A 23,700-nucleotide genomic window follows, 5' to 3' on the forward strand; every position below is an offset into this window, starting at 1 on the left:
TGCCCGGCTCTTTAGTTCTTTAGATAATTATTTAATTATTCTCATTTCCCATGTCTCTTGAGGCATCTTCCTAGATTGATTTATTTGAGTATTTCTTCCATGATTATTTTCTAAGTAGAACTTTTTGCGGCAAACCTTCTAAGTGCGATTTTATTACTACTATCATTGAAATGATAATATGACCTATAAAAATATGAATGTTGAATTGTTGTCAAATTTCTTTGCAGCATTTTGAGAATATAAACATATCCTTTTGCTTTGCTATATATTTATATACTTCCTAATACTGAACCATTCTTTCCCTCCTGGTATGGGCTTCACTTGCTGCTAGGTTCTATTGCTAATATCTTATTTAGGATTTTGCCTCAATGTTTGCAAGTGAGAAAGATTGGTTTGTATTATTTTCTTTTTTGGTGGGCACTCTTTTGGGTTGTAAAATCAATGTTCTGCTAACTTTAAATATTTGGAAATTTCTCCTGTCTGTGTCTTCAAACAGTTTAAGTGGAATTGGGTTCCTTAAAGGGATGGTAGAATTCACATATAAATTTCTCTGCGCTGGTGCTTTTTTGTGTGATAGCTCTTGATATTTCTATTTTTTCTATAGTAACTTATCTGTTCATGTAGTTTATCTCTTCTGGAGTCAGTTTTCTTGGATATTTTTCTAGAAAATCCATTTCACCCATATTTAAAAATTGATTTGCCCAGATTTAGGCAAAATAATCTTTTAATTATTTGAATTTCCTTTCTGCCTTTGTTATGTCCCATTCTTATTCTGGTTTCTCTCGTGCCCATCCCCTTTCTCTCTCTTTTTTGTTAAGTTAGATAATCATTTATTTATTTTTTCCCTAAATAATCAGCTCTTTGATATTTTAAGTTTAGATTCTATAATTTTCTGTTTTCTATTTAATTAATTTCTGCTTTTACTAATTTATTCTCTCTGTTTTCATTATATTTAGTTCATTCTTTTGAATTGGATGCTTAATTAATTTTTAAAAGCTTTTTCTTTGATGTTACTATTTAAGGCTTTGAAATTTTCTGTGAATACTGTTTTAGCTGTATCTTATAGATTTTGATATATAGTATTTTCATTATTGCTATGTACTAGATATTTAGTAATTTTGGTTTTATTTTCCTCTTTGAATCAAGAGTTGTTTAAGAGGATTATAAATTCTCAAGTGGATAAAATTTTTTTTGATTATCTAGTTCTGTTCCTAATTTCTAGCTTTATTGCCTTATTAATGGAGAATGTCCATTTGCATTATTTCTGCGTTTTAGAGTTTAGTAAAGTGTTGGTTAAGAGTGTAGACTCTGGGCCGGGTGAAGTGGCTCAAGCCTGTAATCCTAGCACTCTGGGAGGCTGAGGTGGGAGGATCATTTGAGCTCAGGAGTTTGAGACCAGCCTGAGCAAGAGCAAGACCCCGTCTCTAATAAAAATTGAAAAACTAGCTGGGTGCTGTGGCGTGCACCTGTAGTCCCAGCTACTTGGGAGTCTGAGGCAGGAGGATCGCTTGAGCCCAGAAGTTTGAGGTTGCACTGAGCTATGATGATTCCACTGCACTCTAGCCTGGGCAACTCTAAAAAAAAAAAAGAGTGTAGACCCTGGATCCAGGCTGCCTGGGTTGAAATTCTTGTTTTACCATGTATCAGCTACCTGACCTCAGGCATCCTATTTAAATTCTCTGTCTCAAGTTTTATCATGAAGTTGTAATGAGTATTAAAGGAATTAAAATCTGCAAAGTGCTTAGAATAGTACCTGGTATACTATTAAGTTTCATAGACATGTTAACCATTATTATTCTTGCAGTTGTTTATTATATAATTCTTGATGTATTTTTCCATAAGTTTTTGAAATGAAGGAGTATTCTCTCTTTTCAAGGTATTAAATTAACCCTATCTTGCTCTTTAGGTTACTTAGATACTCCATAGCCACACTTTTCTTGTTTATTTGAACTTTATGGACTGAGAAAAGTGAATTAGAGTCTCTCCAACTCTAATTCTTTGCATTTCCTGAAGGTTTGGTGTTCTTTCATAAGGTGCAAAAGTATGTGTGCCTATTAAAATTTTTAGTGTGTATTGCAATGTTTACTTTTATGAATACTTTTCCTTGTCTCATTTAATATATTTACTCTGAAATAAATATTGGCTGATATTAAGATCAATAGTCTGCTTTTTTCATTTGTATAGTGGGCTTTTGCCCACCCTTTGCCTTTCAATCTTTCTGAGTTAGTTAAAATTTTTTTCTATTGAATTTTGTGTAATTACTACAAATAAGGACATCTCATTATAATCTCAATGCAACTATTAAAATCAGGAAATTAACATTTGATACATCACTGATACCTTATTACCATTTCAACCACAGGCCCCATTTAAATGTTGCCAGTTGTCCCAATAATGTCCCTAGGAGAAAAGAATCCAGTTCAAGATTATGCATAGTATTTAGTTGTCACAGTTCTTCAGTCTTTCCATGACTTTCATCACATTGTGATCTTTGGAAGATTACAAGCCAGTTACTGTATAGAATGTCCCCCAATGTGGGTTCATCTAATGTTCCTCAAGATTAGATTAAGCCTCTGTGCTTTTGGCAGAAATATCAAGAAGTCATATTGTATTCTTCACATTGCATTCTACTAGGTGGTACTGGATTTCATTTTATCGTATTACTGTGATGTTAACTTTGATCACTGATTAAGGCTATGTCTGCCAGGTTTTCTCCAAAGAAGAAAAAGAGTAACTTTTTGTTCTTTGTAATTAATAAATATTTTGTAGGAAGGTACTTTGAAACGATGTAAGTGAGATAGGAAAATGGCAGGCCCAACTCATTAAAAAGCTTCAAGACCTGAATCAAGGCCTCTGACAAAAACAGGAAAACAGGAAAAGAGGACACAAGAAACTGGTAAAGGCCAGTAAGAGCCAAGATGGTGAGAATGACCTCTCCTTACCCTTGTAGTTCATTATAGCCTCCTTAAAATGCATTAGCATATTAAAAGAAACTCCTACCAGCACCATGACAACTGACAATCACCATGACAACCCCTAGAAATTACCTTATATGAAAAGAGGAAGAATCCCTGATTCCTAGAAATAGCCACTCTTTTCTCAGAAAATCCAGAATAATCCACCCCTCATTTAGCAAATAATCAAGAGATTGCCATAAATAGAGTTTGCCAGCAACGTACAGGGGCTATTCTGTCTATGGGGTAGCCTGCTTACTTTTTGTTTGTTTAATAAATGCTGCTTTCATTTCCAACTTAAGGCTCATGCTTGAATTCTTTCCTGCACAAAGCCAAGAACTCTCTTGGCCTTCAGGCTGGACCCTGGTTTTGGGGTCTACTTTCTGGTGAATAACTATCCTTTTCTTCATCAAATTTTCACCAATTAGTTTTAGCACTCATTGATGTTTCTTGGTTGAATTAATTATTACTGTGATGGTTGCAAATAGTGATTTTCTACTTCGATCGTTCCTTCTGCATTCATTAGCTGCTTTTATACTGTAAGAAAAACCTTTCTCTCATTCCCATTTACTTATTCACTCTTTCATTTATATCAGTGTGGACTCATGGCTTCCTATTTATCCAACAATTTATAATCTTTCTTTCATTGTTTATTATTTTAATCTTTTATAATATTTTTCTTTTCCATTGAACTTTGTTACTCTGGAACAACTCAATAGTATTGGGATTAGGCCAGACTTCTTGCTAGCTTCTGTATTTTTTTGATGTGTCTCTATCATTCTTTGAGCATTTTCTTACTTTCTGGTACAACAAGGCATTCTAGGCACATCATGTACTTTTTCTGCCCTTGTCCTGGTATTAGCTATTTCTCCAAGGATCCCTTTTCTCTTAACGGTATTTGGAAAAGAGGACATAGACTCTATGTATGCTCATTGTACTTGGGATGTTGTTGCTTCCAGGCCCTCCCACTGGTCAAGCTAGGAAACGTATGTATGTATTTATGTATGTATGTGTGTATGTGTGTGTGCATTCCTGCAAATAAATTATACAAGCACATTTACATCTATATGTATTTCTACACCTATTTCTACGCATTGAAGACCAAGAGTTTTCACCATTACCTCCAATTCCAATCTAACATCGCAGAGTTCAGGTTCAGTCACCCTGGATGATGTAGACCTCCTTACCCTGTTTGAGCTCCAACCCCCAACATCGGGCTGGAGGGGTGCCCTGACACCTCATGCCAGGTCACTGCTTCCCCTCACCCCCAGGCTACCCCTGGCAAATGTCCTCCTCATTTCCAGTTCCAGCACCCTGCTCTAGCTTTCCTGTAATCCTCCACCTCTGTCAATGTAGGTGCCTACCATGCTCTGCTCTACCTACTGGCTTGTGTACTGAGTTATTCAGAAAGAAAGGCAGGAATAAGGGCAGGTAGGCAGGAAGGCAAAATAAAGCAGTTACCCTATTCTCAATGTATCTTTTATTTAATCCATTGTGTATAGTTTGGTTTTGCTTTGTGATCCAATCTGAGACTCTTGCTTTTATGACATGAATTTGTGCTATTCTAATTTGTTCATATGAAATGTGTGTTTGGTACTAGTTGTATCTTTTTAATGCTATCCTTCCATTTTAACAATTTTTTATTTATATTTTGCTATATGGTCTGTGTTTTTTTTCTTTTTTATGTATAGTTCTGTTAATATAAAAGATTTATAGTTTATTGATAGTCCCACTGATTATCTTTATGACCATAACTTCAAATGATGTACTCAACTCTTCATTTATTTAGAGTTGATTCCCTCTACTATTAATGATTAAAATAATGTACTTCTACTTTCTCCTTTTCCCCTACCTTTTCATCATCTGATTTTCATGGATTATGTTATTAATTCTTCTAGTGATTTCCTTTATACCTTTATTATTTGATTTAGCACGTTAAAATATTTTCTGATGCTTGAACTATAAAAGTTGTATAAATCTGTCTGCCTACTTACACTAACTCCCTCCTTCTCTTCCTTCTCTTCCTATTCTGATCTTTTGTTAACATTCTCATAGTTTATAACATTTACCCCCTGCTCTGTAACCATGATTTCCACAGCTGTTTTAGCTTTGTCCTGCATTAAAGTGGATTTAATGCTCACAGCTAATCCTTTTGCCTATTTTCTCCATTTACCTCTTGACTGGCTAAAGTTTATCTTCTAATAGTTTTCTATTTTTTTTGGAAAAAGCGTTCATAGAAATAAAATTCCCTAAATTGTTGCATGCTTGAAAATATTTATCTATTGCCATAGTCTGGTAAAATAGTTTGATTAACTACAAAATGCTTGGATATCACTTTTCTTCCCCCACAGGACTCTGTAGGAATTTCTCTAGTGGCTTTTGGTGTTAAAGTCTGGAGCCAGTCTGATTTTTGTTTTCTCCTTCAGTGCACGCATTGACAGTTTTGCCTGTATTCTCAAAGGATTGCTTCTTTATCTTTGAAGATAAGGAACTTAATAAGGCCAGTTCTAAAAATCGGTCTTTTTGAATCAGTTTTTCCTTTTGGACTGTAGATTCAAGTTTTTAAGCTTTTAAATTTTAATTGTGGTAAAATACACATAATGTAAATCTTACCATATTAACCATTTTTGTGTGTTCAGTATATTCACATTGTTGTACAATCTCTGGAACTTTTTCATCTTGCAAAACTGAAACTCTGTATCTATCAAGCAACTCCCCGTTTCCTCCTCCCCTCTGCTAAATTCAAGTTTTCTTTTCTTTTCTTTTCTTTTTTTTTTTAAGACGGGGTCTCACTGTATTGCCCAGGCTAGAGTGCCGTGGCGTCAGCCTAGCTCACAGCAACCTCAAACTCCTGGGCTCAAGCGATCCTTCTGCCTCAGCCTCCCGAGTAGCTGGGACTACAGGCATGCACCATCATGCCCGGCTAATTTTTTCTATATATTTTTAGTTGTCCGATTAATTTCTTTCTATTTTTAGTAGAGACGGGGTCTCGCTCTTGCTCAGGCTGGTCTCGAACTCCTGAGCTCAAACGATCCACCCGCCTCGGCCTCCCAGAGAGCTAGGATTACAGGCATAAGCCACCGCGCCCGGCCAAGTTTTCTTTTATTTTTAAGGAACATTTCTTCAGTTATGTTTTTCTGCTCCATAGTTCCATTCTCTTTTTTCAGAATTGGTCATTATGTGTATGGTGGACCTGGTTACAAACAAGACGTCTTTGCTCTTGTTCCTCTGGGTATATCGAGTACTTTCGAGAATTTGTGCCTTGCCAGCTCTGCCCATGATCTGTCATTATGGGACACTGGCTCAGCAACCTCTCTCAACTTGTTTCCGGTTGCACTGCACTTGGCAGAATTTCTTCATAGGAAGTGTTATTTGGGGTTGTAAATGCTTTCTATTTTCACCTAAGGTGGAATTTATACATCTGTGTTTATTTTTTTGTTCTAACTAATTCAGCTGGTTTCAGAGACAAGAAATTGGTTAAATGTATCTTTATTTTCTTCCTTCCATTTGGAATTGTGTCATTGAGTGTTTCCCTGTTAATTTGTAAATAATTTATTTAGAATACCATCCACATAGGAATATTAAAACTCCCATAACCTCAGAAAGCAGGAAAACAACGAAGAACCCAGAAGTAAGTCTGTTTTCCATTAAATGAGTATTTTTGGTCATTTCATGAAATTTGGAGTTGGAAGGGGGTAGAAGGCTATGCTTGGTTTTCCATCTGTTACAGATGTGTTTGCATGGCCCTTGAGTAGTTCCACAGAGCCAGCATTCCTGTTACGATGAAGTCACATGTTAGAGTTTACACACAGGGAAAGCTGTCTGCTCCCTGTTTCTCGTAGGTTCTTTGGATTACTGCCATTGTCTTGGGGCTGAGAGGTTTCATCAGGGCTGGGGTTTTCTCTGAAACAGTATCTGGTGAAGCTGTTTCTTCTTCATCAGGCTTTGTCATCATCGCTTTGCATCCAAAGCCACCACTTTGTGGATGCGATATGGTTGAAGTTTTTTCTATTTTGAAGGGGGCAGACCTGGGGTAGGTTGGGGTGCTGTAGGCAGATAACACCAGAACCTGAGTGGGGAGGGTGGGAGAAGTATTGTGTGCAGGTATGGCCTGTGCCTGCATGAATCTCCTTCCTTCAATATACAACTTGCTAACCATCTGTTACCTGCTGAGTACTAGGCATTCTGAGATGAATTCCACATAGACCTGCTTCTAAAGAATTGCCTGTCTGGTGAAGAGGTATTAATAGCATACGTGCAAAAGCATATTCTGAGAGCAAAGAGGATGGAGACATTGATGTCATAGGATGAGAATGGGGAGGTAGGTGGAAGTGGGTGAATTCATTCAACGTTCAGTTATAATAGTATTTCTTGGGTGCCTTCTATGTTCCAGGCACTGTTCTAGGCACTGGGGATACAGCAGCAAGAGAACAGACCGGAATCCCTGCCATCATGGCGCTTGCCTTGTAATGAAGAAAACATAATAGTGAGACATGCTAAGGACAAAAATAAAGCAAGGAACATGTGTGTGCATTGTAAATAATTAATTTAGAATACCATCCACATAGGAATATTAAAACTCCCATAACTTCAGAAAGCAGGAAAACAACAAAGAACCCAGAAGTAAGTCTGTTTTCCATTAAATGAGTATTTTTGGTCATTTCATGAAATTTGGAGTTGGAAGGGGGTAGAAGTCTGTGCTTAGTTTTCCATCTGTTACAGCTGTGTTTGCATGGCCCTTGAGTAGTGTGTGTGTGTGTGTGTGTGTGTGTGTGTGTGTGTGTGTGTGTGTGTGTTAAGTCACAATTTAAGAAAGGTTGGCCAGGAAAGGCCTCCCTGCAAAGGTGGCATTTGAGCAAAGATCTGGAGGAAGTGAAGGCATGAGCCACGTGGTTACTTGGGGGAAGAGTGTTCTAAGATGAAGGAAAAGCAAAGTCCTTGAGGCAGGGACACGATTGCTGTGTTTGAGGAACAGCGAGGAGGCCAGTGCGGATGGAACAGAATGAATGAGGAATGGTACCAGAGAGGAGAACAGAGAAGAAATGGTGGCTAGATCCGAGAGGAACTTGCAGGTTATTGCAAAGGTGACATTTTGTTCTGAGTGACACAAGGAGCCTTTGGTGAATGGTTGTTCTAGAAGGGCTGCTGCCTTGAGAATAGACTGTGGGGAGGGGTGAGGAGGGAGGCAGGGCGACCAGGTAAGAGGAAATGACAGACATCCGGGTGAAAGATGATGGTGGTTTGGATGGGTTGATAACAGCCAAGAGCAGGAGGGAGGGTGAGCTTCAGAGAGGAAGAAAGTGAGGGGGGTGGAAAGATTATTCCAGGCCAGGAAAGGTATGAGCAAGGACCAGGAGAAGAAACATTTATGAAATAGGAGGTAGGTCACTGTGACTTGTGGAGAGGGTGCGTGGAGGGGAATGGGACACACGAGTCCAGGAAGTAGATGGGAGCCAGGCCATGGGTCACTCTGAATGCAATTGCTGGTGTGTATGATGGGTTATGACAAGAACTCCCTAACTCTATTTCCTAACTCGGTTGATTCCTTATGAACATTCTCACCACCATTCCTATTGGCTCTTCCCTTGTAGTCCAGACATTTATTCACTGAAACATTCTTTCCTCCCTGGTCCTCAGCTCTCTCTGCTGCATACTTCCCTGTCTTGGAAATCCCTTAAATCCTTTTCCTTCTGGAAATTGCCTTCTTTTTACTCCCTTCCTCTGTTCCAACCTCTGCAGCTAAACTCTTCCCATCGCTACCAAGTCATGAGGTAGAGATGAGCCAGGCTCATATGGGACTCCCTAGAAAATGCCTGACTCAATACCTTAGCCCAGGGGAAGCCAGCCAGAGCTGCAGGTGGGGGTGTCTCCTGACTGGTATCCAGGCGTCCACTTCTCACATCCCCTTCTCAGTCCCAGGATTGCCCATCCCATCTACCTTCCTTAAAGTGATGTGGGGTAGAGTGAGAGGACTGTCGTCTTTGCTGATTTCCTGATCTGGATGGATTTCTGTTTCCTAAGGTTAACTTGCCTGTAACTCTGCCTTGGAGCAGATCCTTTGTCAGTTGGGTTGATTGCAGGCTTTAGAGAACCTGCCCAGAGTAGCCTGAGCCCACCCCAGGAAACTGTTCCCTGGAGAAGTGAGGGAGTCTCATTCTTTGAGTTACTTTCTTATTTTGGGGCTCAGAAACCAACACTCCAAAATATGTCACTTTGACATGCTGAACTGAAGAAGAAGCCTCAAGGTCTCTGACCTTGCCTGACCCCTGTCTCTCGATCCTCCGTCTGTCCCAAAGCACAGGATGAAGTTGTTTTCTGAAGTTCCTTTATCTGCCTAAAGTCAGGATCCACCAACAAAGAAAACAGTTACCTGTAGTCCTTTCCCTGAGTTTTCATTACCTGAACTCATATAAGGAAGAAAGACTGAAATTTGTCAACATACCTGGACAGACTTTTGTCACAAACCATTGTCTTCTCTGTGGGCCCAACAAACTTTGTCCCAGGTCATTGTATATTATCCAAGCCCATTGAATTCCCCTAAAAATCATTTACTACCTCCCTAAAATCATCCACACTTCCCCACTCCCTTTCCCGTAAGAATAAGGGTATACAAGTGTTTGTGCCCCAATAGTTTTCAGTGAACCTTCTACACTAAGAAATGTCTGATCCGGGTTAGTGCTAAAGGGAGCCTGGAGTTGGGAATGAGGGTGTTTATTAGTTACCTGGGGCAGCCGTAACAGAGAACCACAAAGTGGGTGGCTTAAAAGAGCATGAATTTATCCTCTTACAGTTCTGGAGGTTAGAAATCCCAAATCTAGGTGTCAACAGAGCTGTGCTCTCTCTGAAACCTGTAGGGAATCCTTCCTTGCCTCTTCTAGCTTCTAGCGTTTGCTGGAAGTTTTCGGCGTTCCTTGTCTTACAGATGTGTCATTTCAACCTCCGCATCCGCTGTCAAATGGCAGTCTACCCTTGTGCATCTTCACATTATATTTCCTCTGTGTCTGTGTGTCCAAATTTCCCTCTTCTTGTAAACATGACAGTCATATTGAATCGGGGCCCACCCTACTCCAGTATGACCTCAACTAATTACATATGCAATGTCCCTATTTTCAAATAAGCTCATATTTTGAGGCAGTGGCAGTTAAGATGTCAACATATCGTTCTAGGGGGCAAAATTCAGGCTATAGCAGGGTGGCAGTCTACCGAGCATGAAATGCTCTGTTTACTCAGTGTTGACTATGACCTATGCTCAGAGGGGCCCTTTGTAGTGCTTTTAGAAATGGACATGTGTGGGGGAGGTGGGAGGAGGTGAGCAGGGGATGTATTTCTTCATTCATTCAAAACATAGTCTAGATTGACAGCTCCTCACACCAAGGACAGGAAGGGAGGGAATCAGATGGGGTGTGCTATGGTTTGATATTTGTCCCCTCTAAAACTCACGTGAAACTTAATCCTCAATGTGGCAGTATTGGAAGGTGGAGCCTTTAAGAGGTGATTGGGTCATGAGGGCTCTGCCCTCATAAGTGGATTAATCAATCCATTGATGGATTAATAGATCAATGGATAAATGGTTCATCATGGGAGTGAGACTGGTGGCTTTATAAGAAGAGGACAAGAGACCTGAGCTAGCATGCTCAGCCCCCTCACCATGTGATGTCCTCCTCTGCCTTGGGACTCTGCAGAGTCCCCCCCTGTAAGAATGCACTTGCCATACATGCCCCCTTGACTTTGGACTTCTAGCCTCTAGAACTGTAAGAAATAAATTTTGTTTCTTATAAATTACCCAGTTTCAGATTTTCGGTTATAAGCAACATAAAACAGACTAAGACGAGGTGAGAAGAAGGACAGTCTGGAGTTAGTGACTCTGGGGGTGTTAAAGAGCAGACACACCAAGCACCCGGCCTGGGCAGGGGGCTGGCAGGAAATCTGATTGTTTTCTCTTTTCCCCAAAGTCATGGGTGATCTTCCCCAGTTCATCTGTGTGCAAGACGAGGTCCTGGGCTACGGTGGCGGGAAACAAGGAACGTTGTGGGGAGGAGGAGACCAAGACCCCTTTAAGGGATTTTAGTCCTTCGGGAAAGGTAATTCACACATCTAAAACTCAGTCATAAGCAGTTTCTATGCACCACGTCACAAGGGTAATTTTAACGGATTCAATTGATCTTTTTAGTCAAGTGCCAGTTATCACTGCAGTGGCTCATTATTCTGCTGTCTGACCTAATTAGCCACTGTTGTTCACTGTGGCCCAGTGTAGAATGTATGACTAGAAGGCAGGGGAGATGTGTTTCTAACAAAGTTACCAGAGAGTGGTTTTAATAGCAGTGGCCCAGGCTTTGACTATTTTCAGGATAATAAATCCTGGTTCTTTGGAGATTGATTTGATTTTTGGAAATGCTTGGATGTCACTAGGAGCCATGTGTGAAGAATAAGGAGGCGGACCAGAACTGGAGGGGCATCTGGACTAGAAGGAGGCTCAGCACATGTGGATGTGGCTCAGTGTGAATAAAAGGGGTCATTAGAGGCTCTACCCTCTAGGCAGACTGTGACTGGCCAAAGGCCTGGGTCAGGGCACCCCATGCCTCATGTTGATGTTGGGGTGTGGGGGGCTTTTCTCCCCACCCCTCTCAGGGGACCAACCCACAGAGCACAAGCACACAGCAAGTTGCATGCTTTCAGTTTAATAGCTCTGGGCTGCAAGAGTGTTTAAGGCTTTAAGTCCAGTGACCCTATTCTTTGGAGCTTCTCAGGGCCACAGTTTTAGTGGGTGCCATTTCTTCATCAGTTGTTGTAGATAGTCATTTCCACCTGGAAGGAAAGCCGAGATCAGAATGAGGCAGCAGGTCCACCCCTTCCATTCCTCCTCAACTCCATCTTCTTTCCAAACTCACTGAGGCCCTGGAGGGTCTCACACAGAACTCAGAGCGATGGAGGTTAGATCCACTGGGAGCCTGGAAGACCCACCCTCTTCCCCACCTTGGCCAGGTGTAAGAGGGATAGAAAGAAGCAGGTGCCACAGCGGGAAGGCTGGAGGTCAGACCCCAGGAAGAATCTGTGTCAGACAGCGATGGCAATTCGAATCTGGGTGAAAAGTTGCAGACATTTGAAATCATAAAGTGAGGGAGCTTCAGTGGCAGGGGCTGTGGCGGTTCCAGGTCTCATGTGCAGGGGGTGGAATTGCGGCCAAGTTCTCTCCACCTCCCATCCCAGGACGGTGGATGGTGGGTATTCTCATTCCCACAAAGCCTTGCCTTGGGATACACTCACCGTCGACAAATGTTTTTCCATTTTGTAGTTTACCAAGCAGTTCTTTTTCTGCTCCTTGAAAGTTTTCTTCTGCTAGTGCGAGACTTTTCTCAACCAGGGCTTCTAATTGTGGAGCAGAAGAATCACATCAGCAGAAAAGCCACAGCACTTAAGGAGAACTCCCCCAGACATCATCCCTATGAAAATTCCTAAAGTGGAGAAGTTTTGCTGAGAGGCCCAGTGTCCCTCTCATAGGAAGGTGTGTGGGCCAGGACAGAAACCATGTATGGTGCAGGAAGCAAAATCTACTATTGCAGAAACCCCGTGTGTGGGTGCTGGGTGCCTCCTCATTTTGCCTTTGTATTCAGATGTTTGAGTATATCTGCTTCTCTCTGGGCTTGTCTCTGGGGGTGGAGGTGTCACGTGGGCCTGCTGTCAGAGACTTCCTTAGGTTGTTGACCTGGCACAGAGACAGAGACTTACTTATGGGGAATAGTTCCTGCCACCCTCGGGAGCCCTGGGTTGTCTTCTGAGGCGCTGCTGAAATGGTTGTCTCTTGGGGTGAAGCTGAAGCTGTGGTCTCGCCATCAGATATAGCTACAAACACACAAATGTATCGAGTTTAGAAAAGTCAGAGTTTTTTTTTCCCCCTTTGGCATAGGTAGCAGGGTCCCAGAATACCTAATATGTGCCGAGTTCCAAGATGCAGAAGTGATATAGCATAAATCCTGCCCTCTTAAGGGAGACTGATTTCTACACACTGCGTGCCTCTTGGAATGAGGTGGGTAGGGTTGAGTACTTCTAACCAGCCGGGGTGAGGAAGGACTCGGGCTAGGATATGGCGAGACTCGGAGCATTTGAGAGAGATGCTGGGTCTTGAAGGCAGGTCGTTGGCAGGGGAGGATGTTCTAAAGGGGCTTCCTTGGGGGCAGGAAGTGAGTCAGCAAGAGCTCAGGGAATGCATGCGTGGGACAGGTGCGGGGAATGGAAACAAGTTCAATTTAGCTGATGTGGGTGGTACATGAAGAAGAGTCATGGAAAATGGGGTTGGAAAATGAGGTGTGAGGCCAGATAGTGGGTACCTTGCTAAGGAGCTGGGAGTTACTGGAGGTGTTTGCCAGTGAAATTATCAATACCGCGCAAGACATTTTCCTTATCCTTGAATGCCATTGTCTCTCCCTTTTGTTCACAACAACCTTTCCCCAGCCTCCCCCTTGGCCTCGCTTGCCTCTCCTCTTTTGTCCCTGGCCTGTCCCATTCCAACCCATGCTACCTGCTTTACCATGTTACCTGCTGCATCCCGTTTTCACCAAAAACAGGACCCAAACCCCCTCCCCATGGCTCCTTCTCCCAGCCTCCACGCACATCCCTTGCTGTTAAGCCCTCCCAGCGGGGGTGGGGGCAGGAAGGTGAGGAGGACTCACGCATCACAGTGTCCCGGATGGGAGCGGCCTCGGTGTGGTCAGAGGGGGCATCTTCTGCAGTGGAGGAAACAGAGGCCAGATTCGAGTGAGGACTGAACCACATGCACCAGAGCCACCTCCCCTCCCATTCCCAACACTTCGCTCCTGGGAATGTTTGTGGAGAGAGAGGAATCCATTTCCGTTTTGGTTGCATGTGCCCTTCCAGGGCATTCTCTCTGATCTTTGACTTTAACTCCTTCTGCAGCTCTTTGAAACAGGTTCTCCCCTAAGAAGTACAATATCCCTCAGAACACTGCCTTCCTCCCGACGTCGCCCCAGCTTGGTAGGGTTCTCTGAGGTTCCTGCTGGGGAACCAGCCATGGTCGAGGGGCTCCAGCTCCTCTGTGGTGCAAGGGGACAGTGTGTGGCCACGGGGCCACGCCCGATGATTTCTGGGATTGGGACGCCAGGCCTTGCTCCCTTTGTTCTTTCAACACAACATTTATGCAAAGCTCTCTGCCAATTGATGGAGGCACGGTGGCGAAGAAGGCAGATGAGCCCTCTGCCCTGACAGAGCTTACCTTCCATTGTGTCACCGTTTAGTGACTAGTGCGAGGGTGCTGGAAGGGGAAAGTGCATCACGGTGCCATCATGGTGCAGGGATCTAATTTGTTCTACATGCTCATGGAAAGCTTTTGAGGAATTATATCTAAACTGCGATTTGCTAGATGAAAAATCATTGGCCAGGTGATGTTAGATTTGGCTGAGGGGAGGGAAAAAGGAGAGGAAAAGCATTTCAGACAGAGGAAAGAGCAAGAAGGAAGGTTCCAAAGTTCAAGGAACAGCAGGGTCATCCTGGCCCAAATGGTGCTTTTGTGAGATTAAAAAGGCACCCCTACCCCTTAAGGGTGTGCTGCTTGGCAAGTGGAGCATGGGCCAGACGTCAGCTCCCACCACCTCTTGCCTGGATGTCCTCATGCAGGGGTTCCTGCCCAACTAAATTGACCCAGAGGCACAGCGGGAAAGCAAACTAGTGTGGCTGAAGCATAGTGGGTGAAGAATGGTGTGAGAGGAGATGAGCTGGGGGAGCAGGCAGGCGCCAGAGAGTTCCTGGCTCCCTTGCCAGTGGGTACAGAGGCCACGTGTGGAGAACTGGGAGCAGGAGTCACTTGCAGAGGGAGGGAAGCCAGGATAGCACTGGGAGGAAAGGAGTGGGCTGGAGACAGGGGCTAAGGCCTCACTGGACAGGGAGGACTCTAGTGGGTGCAGGGGAAGGGCATACTCACCGGCACAGACCAGGGCCCCAGCCAGCGCTGCTAGGAAGAGGAGATTGGTAAATCTCATGCTTTGGGATGAGGAGTGAGTATAACCACAAAATCCTCAGAGGGTCCGGGGATTAAGGATGCTGATACTGTTGGGCCCTTTTAAGGATATCAAGGGCCAATGGGAGTTGAACCTGGAGGGGTGTGACTTCCACATCCTCCTCCCCTTTTTCCCCAGACTGTCACCTGCTAAGTCAACAAGGGCTCCGTTGGGTTGTCTGAGACCTGGTGTCCTTGCAGGCAGGTCCTGGATAGGAGCCTTTCCCCACAAACTTCCAGTCATCCCTTTGCTTCCTCTCCTCCTTCCTTCCCCACCCCTCCTGCCCTCTGGTTTCACACCTCTGGGATCTCACGGACAGTAGGTGGAGTTAGTTTCATTTGAGGACATTCTAGAATGTGTCCGTTGAGGGTATTGGTGGGCTCTTAGTCTTGTCATCGCTCCAGGAGGAGGCTGGGGCTTCAGGAAGTCACACTGTTCACCTTCTGCCTCAGCCTACACAGAACTCAGTGTGGGGCGGGAAGGCTTCCACAGACTAAGTGAGCCCCTTTCCTTGGGAGGCCACACCCAGAACATTTGAGGACTGAGTGTGTGGCTGCTGTCTCCCCTTGAGGGGATGGGTGTGAAGGCACATGTGTCTTCTCTGGAGTTGTCCCCGAATTTCTAAGAGGGTCTCCTGGTCACAGGATGATGATAGTTCACTGAAATTGGAGCTTTGGTTCTCCTTTCAGGTGGGGAGCTGGCCCATGGTGTGAATAATCCAGAGAAAAAGATAATTCTGAAGAAGCTTCCCTTTGACTTGAGATTTCTTCCTTCCTGTTATGGGATGCAAGAGGCCTGTATTTTGAGTTCTGGCTTTGTCATGTACATATAACAGTATATTGTCATATGCTGGAAAACAGGATTTTTATTTTTTGTCTAGGAGTTATAGTTCCTATGTACATGATGGTGGGGGAGACTGTGAGATGATATACTGCAAAGCATTTTTTTAGGCAGCTAAGGTCTATGGAGTTGTGTGGGGTCCTTGCTGCTTGTAGACAGCTCATTCTTCCAGGCAGGTTTGGTTCAGGCTGGTGCTAAATGCTAAATAGAACAGGACAGAGAAGAAGCAGGAGCCATGTGAGGAGCTGAAGTGTGGAAACCAGCTTGTGACTCTCCCCTTGCTGGTCATTGGCTCTCACCCTGAACAACATGGGGCTGACTCTGCCTCATGGCTGCCATGAAGATGAGTGTGGAAAAAGTGGGTATTGGGGAGGTGTTGACATAAGGGTGTTTTGGGTGCCTGAGTTTAGAGCATTAATATTCTCAGGAGATAAAAGAAGAGAAAATTAATGGGGTGGGACATTTAAGCCTTGGAAATTACTACCTGCCTGAGGATCTGGGCCTGGCAGCCTCAAAGGTAGGGGCGCCCCTACCTGGAATGGGGAAGACTGAGGGACAGGAGAATGTTTGGACAGCATCGGTGCCCTGGGTGTGCGTGCATGTATGTGTCCGTGTGTGTGTGTACACTGCAGAAGCCTCACTCTAGATCCCAAACAGTCTCCATAAGCACATTAAAAAAGTCAACAGGAGCAAACTATGCTATTTGCACAAGGTTTTTCTAAGAGGAAATTCGAACTTTGGCATCAACACTAGAACTGTCACAGAGCAGGGTCTTTCCAAATGTCACTGCTTAGCCCTTTTCCTCTCCCAGATCCTCCTCCTGGCCTCAGGAGTTAAAGAGGCAGGTATTTACGTAAACAGGGATGAGGCGAAAGGTAGGGACCTTTGCTTAATGGAACATTTTCATCACTTTATAGCAGGGCCCAGGAGCAATGTTACCCCAAATCATAGAGCCTGGGAAAGAATTGGGTACATATATTAAAGGAAAGAGACACACCCCATGTATGTGGATAAGGGGCTGTTCTGTGTGATGTCTTACCTTCTGAGGCGTCTGACTTGCGTGATGACTGCAGGTTGGTCATATGCCGGAAAACATTAGGATTTTTATTTGTTGTCCAGGAGTTATGGCTCCTATGTATAGGATAGTGGTGGAGATTGTGAGATAATATACTGCAAAGCAGATTTTAGACAGTAGAGTTCTATGGAGTGTCTTTTCTCATGTGCTGCTCACTCTCTGTCCAGTGTATCTCTCTCCCCTCCCTGCAGGTCTGTTCTCTGCTTCTCTCTGCACTGGCCTGGAAGGATAGCCTCTTTGGGCTGAATCACCTGGGCTCCTGTGCCCTCTGGCTTCGAGTTGAGCTTGGTCAGTGGGAGACACAGGTGGGAGATCAGAGGGTGGGAGGAGGAGAGGTCAAGGCATTTGTCCCCCCTGTTCCTGCCCTGCCTCGGCATGTGTGGTAGGGGGACTTCTAAGACGGCTCCAGTGGTGGCCACTTCCTGGCATTTATGCCCTTGTGTGATCCCCTCTGCTCTACTAGACGGGGCCTAGTGATTCACTTGTAACAGACAGAAGATGGCAAAAGTGATGAGATAGTCAATTCTGAGACTAGGTTATAAAAGCCCATGACTTTTGTCGAGCTAAGGCTCACACACTCTGGATCTCCTCAGCTTGCTTGCTCTGAAGAAGCGAGCTGTCCCATGGAGAGGCCCATGTGGCAGGAACTGAGGGCAGCTTCCAGCATGTAGCCACCGAGGAGCAGAGGCCTCAGCCCAACAGTCTATGAGGAACTGAACTCTGCCAAAGACCACATGATTGAGCTCGGAAGTGGATCCTTCCCCAGTTGAGTCTTGAGGTGGCCATAGCCTCGACAATACCTCAGTTGCAGCCTTGTGGGAGACTCTGAGTCAGAGGACACAGCCACGCTGTACCTGGAATCCTGACCCACAACAACTGTGGGATAAGAAATGATGCTGCTTGAAGCCACCAAGTTTTGGGACAATCTTTGCAGCCACAGATAATTAAGACAGCATGAGGAGGCAATGGCAGTGTTCCTCTATATCTACGGTTTCCATCTGGTGGCTTCATCTCTCAACTGGTCTCTGGTGACATGAGTTCCTCCCTCTGCTGCTTCAGTTTCAGGGATGGTAATGGCTTCTTGTGGTTGCTATTCCTTATTTGTATCTCTGTAAAAAATTTTTTTTCATTAAAGAGTTTCTAAAAAAGCCCTTTGGAGTGTGCCATCTGTGTTCTGCCAGGACCTCGATGGCTATACCTGTCTCCATCTGACCCGTGCTGAATGTCTTTTCCTCATTCCCCTCCCTGCATGTTAAGCTCTGCTCCCAGGGCCGGAGGGGGAGCAGAGACTCCAGAGGGAGGAGGTGACAGGCTTTTGGAGTAGACATTCAAGACGCAGGTGTAGCTGTGTCTCTGAGGGCCACCCTGCCCTGCTGGGGTTGGCAGGGCTGGTCTTCTCTGCCACGCTCCCCTGCGGCCCTTGGTCTTCTGCATTGGTCAAGGGAGGAGATGTGAAGACACAGCAGTGGATTGGAATTTTTTAAAACTTTAATTCTGTTTCTTTAACAAACATACAGCATGTAATGTGTGCCAAACACTATTCTCAGAGCTTTATAAATTTTAATCTCATTTAATCCTCATAACAACTCAATGAGATAAGGTACTATTAATACCCTCACTTTACAGAGGGGGAAACCAAGGAAAGGCAGGGTAAGAAACTGGCCCATGATGACACAGTAAGTGGCAGAGCTGGATTTCAACATGGGCTTCCTGGGTTCAGAGGCTGCTATCAGCCACAGCTCCTTGTTGGAATATTAAATTCCATTTTATAATGAATATTAGGCATCTATAACATTAAGTTTCTCTAGTCTCAACTAATCAGAGCCTATATTAGTCAGGGTTCTCCAGGGAAACAGAACCAATTGGAGGTGTGTGTGTGTACATATGTCTATTTATATACTTGTATGAGAGTGTGTGTGTGTGTGTGTGTATGGAAAGAGAGAGAGAGAAAGAAAGAGAGACTGGTTTTTTTTAAAAGAAATCGGCTCATGCGATTATGGAGGCTGGCAAGTCTGAAATCTGTAGTTCAAGTCTGAAGGACATCGAGCTGGAGACCCAGGAAACAGCCAATGCTGGAGTTCAAGTCTGAAGGTCATCTGCAGGCAGAATTTCCTGTTGCTTGGGGGAGGTCCCCCTTTTGTTCTATTCAGGCCTTCAAGTGGTTGGTTGGGGGCAACCTACATTATGAAGGGCAATCTGCTTTATTCAAAGTCCACTGATTTATCTGTTAATTCCATCCAAGAACACCCTCACAGAAACATCAGAATAATGTTTGACCACATATCTGGGCATTGTGGTCCAGCCAAGTTGACGCATAAAATTAACTATGACAGTACCCCTCAACATTTTGATTTTGGAAGGTTTAATGGACAGCAACTGGGGCCCAGAGAGAAAAACATATGTGCAGTTTCAGAAAGCTTTTTCCAGACCTTAAGGCAAAAGATTCTCTTTTTCTATTCCTGGTTTCACAGGTGCAAGGGTGAGCTCCAGGGAGCCATGGAACAAGTCCACAAAGGGACCAAGGAGCTGATCCTCTTCCTGCCTATGGTCCAAGCAAAAGAAATTCTCACGGCTCCCCTGTGGTCCAGCTACTTCACTTGGCAATGTCCAGATAGGGACTTGGAGTCAAAGGCCAGGGTTAGGGCTTGCAAATTTCAATGCTCACAGGAGTCCAGCAAGTCACATCGGTGAGCCAGGCAGTCTGGGTGTCAGGCAAACAAAGCACAGGTACAATGAGAAGTGATAAATGTCTCTCCATTTCAGGTTTAGGGAGCAAATTGGAGTGTGCCTGGCCCTGCCTGGAGCTGATTATTGCCAGACATTCTAATTCTTTGAGGGAAAGTAAACATCTGGATTTCATGTGAAATCTCCTGATTTTCTTATTATTTTGCATATTTTATGTAATATTTTAATTTATTTTTTATTCTTTTTAAAAAGATTAATTTTAAAATTGGTGAATAAAAATTGTATATGTTTATTGTGTACAAAATGATGTTTTGAAATTTGTATGCATTGTGGAATGGCTAACTCAAACTAATTAACCTATGCATTACCTACTTTTTATTTTGAAATAACTTCAGACTTACAGCGAATTTGTAAAACTGGTTCAAAGAATTTTCACTTCTGCTTCCTAGGTCCACTGGGGACCAGAGTCCCCAAATGTTAAGATTTAATCGTGCTTGCTTTATCACGCTCTGTCTTTTTTTTTTTTTTTTTATTATTCCAGATATTGTGAGGGTACAAACATTATAGTTATACTTTATGTCTTTGCCTCACCCAAGTGCGGGTTAAAGGCATGCCCTTCCCTCCCTTTAGTGCTCCCCGTGTCCTTTAGTTGTAGATTTGCCCCCCCATCCCCCTAATCCCTTTTGTCTCTGTATTTCTCTTGCTGCTTTTTCCTGAGACTTTTAAAGATTAGAGCTGAATTTGTAATAGACCTGGCAGAGGACCCCTTCAGATGGCAAATTCTGATCCTTGTGGATTTATCTTTAGAAACAACAGTTTCTTGAACGGTCAGGACTTGGTGGAGATTTCTTTTTTCTTCAAACAGTGCTTCCAAATACAGATGGTTCCTGACTTAGGATTTTTCACTTTATGCTGGTGAGAAAGCAATGTACATTTAGTAGAATGCATACCTCTAGTACCCAAGCAACCATTCTGTTTTTCACTTTCAGTACTATATTCAATAAATTACATGAGATATTCAACACTTTTTTATGAAATAGGCTTCGTGTTAGATGATTTTGCCCAACTGTAGGCTAACGTAAGTGTTCTGAGCATGTTTATAGTAGGCTCCTAGATACATTTTCGACTTATGGTGGGTTTATCAGCATGTAACTCCGTCATAAATCGAGGAGACTTTGTATGTGTTGTCAAATCTCTCTTTCCCATTTGTGAATGGCATATTGAGCAGATTCCACATTTTTTAGTTCCTTGTGGTTGTTAAGAGTCCAACCAGTTTAAAACTTACCTTCTTTCCTCTCCTCAGCATCCACTTCACGGGAGAGACAGGAAAAGGAAGGGGCTAGTTCTGGATCTCCCGGGAGGTGGGACAGGGCAGGCAGAAACCTTATAAGGTCACTGGTCATGGGTATTGTGGGGAGAAGTGCTGATCCCTGGTGTGGTTTTCATCATCTGCTCCTCTGGAGGCCTCCGCTGATTCAGGGCATGGTGGTCTCCAGGTAGATGCTGTTCAGCTTCACCCCAGCCCTGCCATTTTGTGGAACCCCTCAAAGAATGACAGCTCCCTTAGATCTTCCCAGTGGCCCACACCCTCAACCCTCTCACCATGTGCTGGCTCCTCTTATCAAGCCTGAAAGCCCCTTGTGCAGCCTCTGGCTTTTGATCCCTCTTCTAAATTAATTCACGAGAGCAATGGGAGATCCTGAGTCCTCTTCCTTGCCCTTCAAAGGCCTCATGAGACTGAGCTGGGAGTGTCTTCTTGCACCTCTTCCATGGGCTAGCATGAAAAACTTTCTGGCTCCAGAAATGTCCAAGGATATGCAGGCACCCGTTTCTGTGTTCACCCTGCCCTGTGGCAGAAGTTGCTATTGGGACACAAATATTCATTCTGATCATCTTCCTGCTGGACATTTTCCAGCCCTTGCAGTTAGATGTGGCCACGGAATTGAGTTCTTGTCAATAACACGTACCACTTGCTAGTGTAGCTCATACAAGCAATCTGTTCCATGCTCCTTCTTTCCCCCCTTTCTGTGGTTGGATTGATGGTGAAGATGACAGAATGATTTCCTTTTAAGAAACAGGGTCTTGCTCTGTCACCCAGGCTGGAGTGCAGTGGCTTGATCACAGTTCACCTTAATGGTGAACTCTTGGCCTCCAGCCTTGGCCTCCCAAAGTGCTGGGATTATAGGTGTGAGCCACCACATCCAGTGACAGAATGATCTTGAAGCCTGGATACTGAAGATGTCAGACTCGTCACCATCCTGAATCCCTAAGTGACTACATGGAGAAGACAGACTATGTCACCTTGCCCCAAGTCTGGAGCACCCCTCTTTCACTGCTACATGAGACGGTGCTTGAGCAAGTATATTTTGGGCCATTGCTCATAGTAAAATAGCTTTCCATAACTGATATACTCCTGATGCCTGGGGACATAGGCTGTCCCCAGAGCTGCCTGCTATGCTATAGTCTGGGCAGTTCCAGGTGTGTCTAGAAGGTGCATCCAGCTGTAGAGGGAGATGCCAGCCTCTTCTTGGTCTGGAACCTTCAATCTATGAGTGATTCATGTAGGCCCTCACTTGACTTATAGGGTGAAGAAAGGAGCATCTTCCTCCCTTCTTCCATGGGGGTTTTCAGGAAATATCTCTTTGGCATGGACCCTGCATTCTCTACAGAGCCAGTATCCCTGATGATTCCATTTTTCTCCTTCTCCACAGGGCAAGGAATGGTAACCCTGGGGGTGGTCGGGGTTGGGTTGTCTTTTCTAGCTCTAAGTGAGTCCCAGGGTGGTGGACAGGCTTCAGATGTGAGTTCTCCATGGAATGTGGGGTACTTGGGGCCTGTGATTTCTAGCTGTGGGCCCCAGAGGCAATTGCAGGGCAATGGGAAAAGTCCCACTCAACTCTCTGATGCACAGTAAAGTGGCACTGGGCAGGGAGAGCGAGGAATAAGGCAGGAAAAAATTTGGGAATTGAGGCTCAGCCTCTGCAGATATGGGTGAGGGGCTGGGGATGAATCACATAACCTGCTGGAGCCCGTGCTCTGTGGGGAGACCGAGTCTGGAAGCTGTGGTTCAGGAGGAAGGGCCACGGTGCCAATCGAAGGCTCATGGGGTGCTCCTCCACCCTCTTGGGCTCCTGGCCAGGTTTCCCACTGAACCTCCTTTCAAGGAAAGCACTCCCATACTCCAAGTTTGATGCTTTTGGTTTAATAGGGGTTTTTTATTGTTGTTATTGTTAGTTTGTTTTTGTTTTTGGCTGCAGACTTAAAGCCTGGTGCTCCCAGACATCCTAGACATCATCTCAGCTTCTTCTCGGGAGCTGTGAATCATTTGCGAACTGTCTTCCCGACATCATTAATGGTATCTGAGATATCTGTAGAAAAAAATGGGGGAGAGAGGTGGGAAGGAAAAGGAAAGGGAAAGAGAGAAGAAGAGACAGATGGAGTTGGGGAAGGAGAAGGGGAGGGATGAGAATATGAAGAAATATGAATAAGCTTCTAGGGCCCCAGGCAGCAGGTCCACCCCTTCCACTCTTCCTCAACTCCACCTACTTTCCAAACTCACTGAGGCCCTGGAGGGTCTCCCACAGAAGTCGGAGCAATGGAGGTTAGATCCACTGGGAGCCTGGAGGACCCACCCTCGTCCCACCTTGGCCAGGGTGAGAGGGATAGAAAGAAGCAGGTGCCACAGTGGGAAGGCTAGGGGTCAGACCCCGGAAGAATCTGTGTCAGCCAGCAATGGCATTTGAATTTGGGTGTAAATTGGAGGCACTGGAAGTATAAAGTGAGGGGGCTTCAGTGGCAGGGGCTGTGGAGGTTCCAGGTCTCACTGGTGGGGCTGGAGACGCAGGCTGGGCCTGAGGGAGGGGCGGGCATGCTTATACCGGGGCCTGCAGGTCTTAGAGGGGACACACTCACCTTCACCCTCGTTTTGTAGACCGTCAGTCAAATGTGACATTATGTCATTAAGTTGCTTGTTTACGTTTCCTACTGCCTCTTTGCCTTCTTCTAAGACAGTTCCTAATTTGGGGCAGAAGAGGCCACATCAGGGGAAAAAAAGCTACTTCCTTTGTAACAGAAGTCTCCTCAGTCCTAGGCACCATGGCTAGCCCTAGGGTGAGTGGCTGTGCTGAGGGAACAAACT

This window comes from Propithecus coquereli, unplaced genomic scaffold, assembly GCF_000956105.1.
Source record: "Propithecus coquereli isolate 6110/MARCELLA unplaced genomic scaffold, Pcoq_1.0 Scaffold111, whole genome shotgun sequence".
In the NCBI taxonomy this organism is placed as follows: domain Eukaryota; kingdom Metazoa; phylum Chordata; class Mammalia; order Primates; family Indriidae; genus Propithecus; species Propithecus coquereli.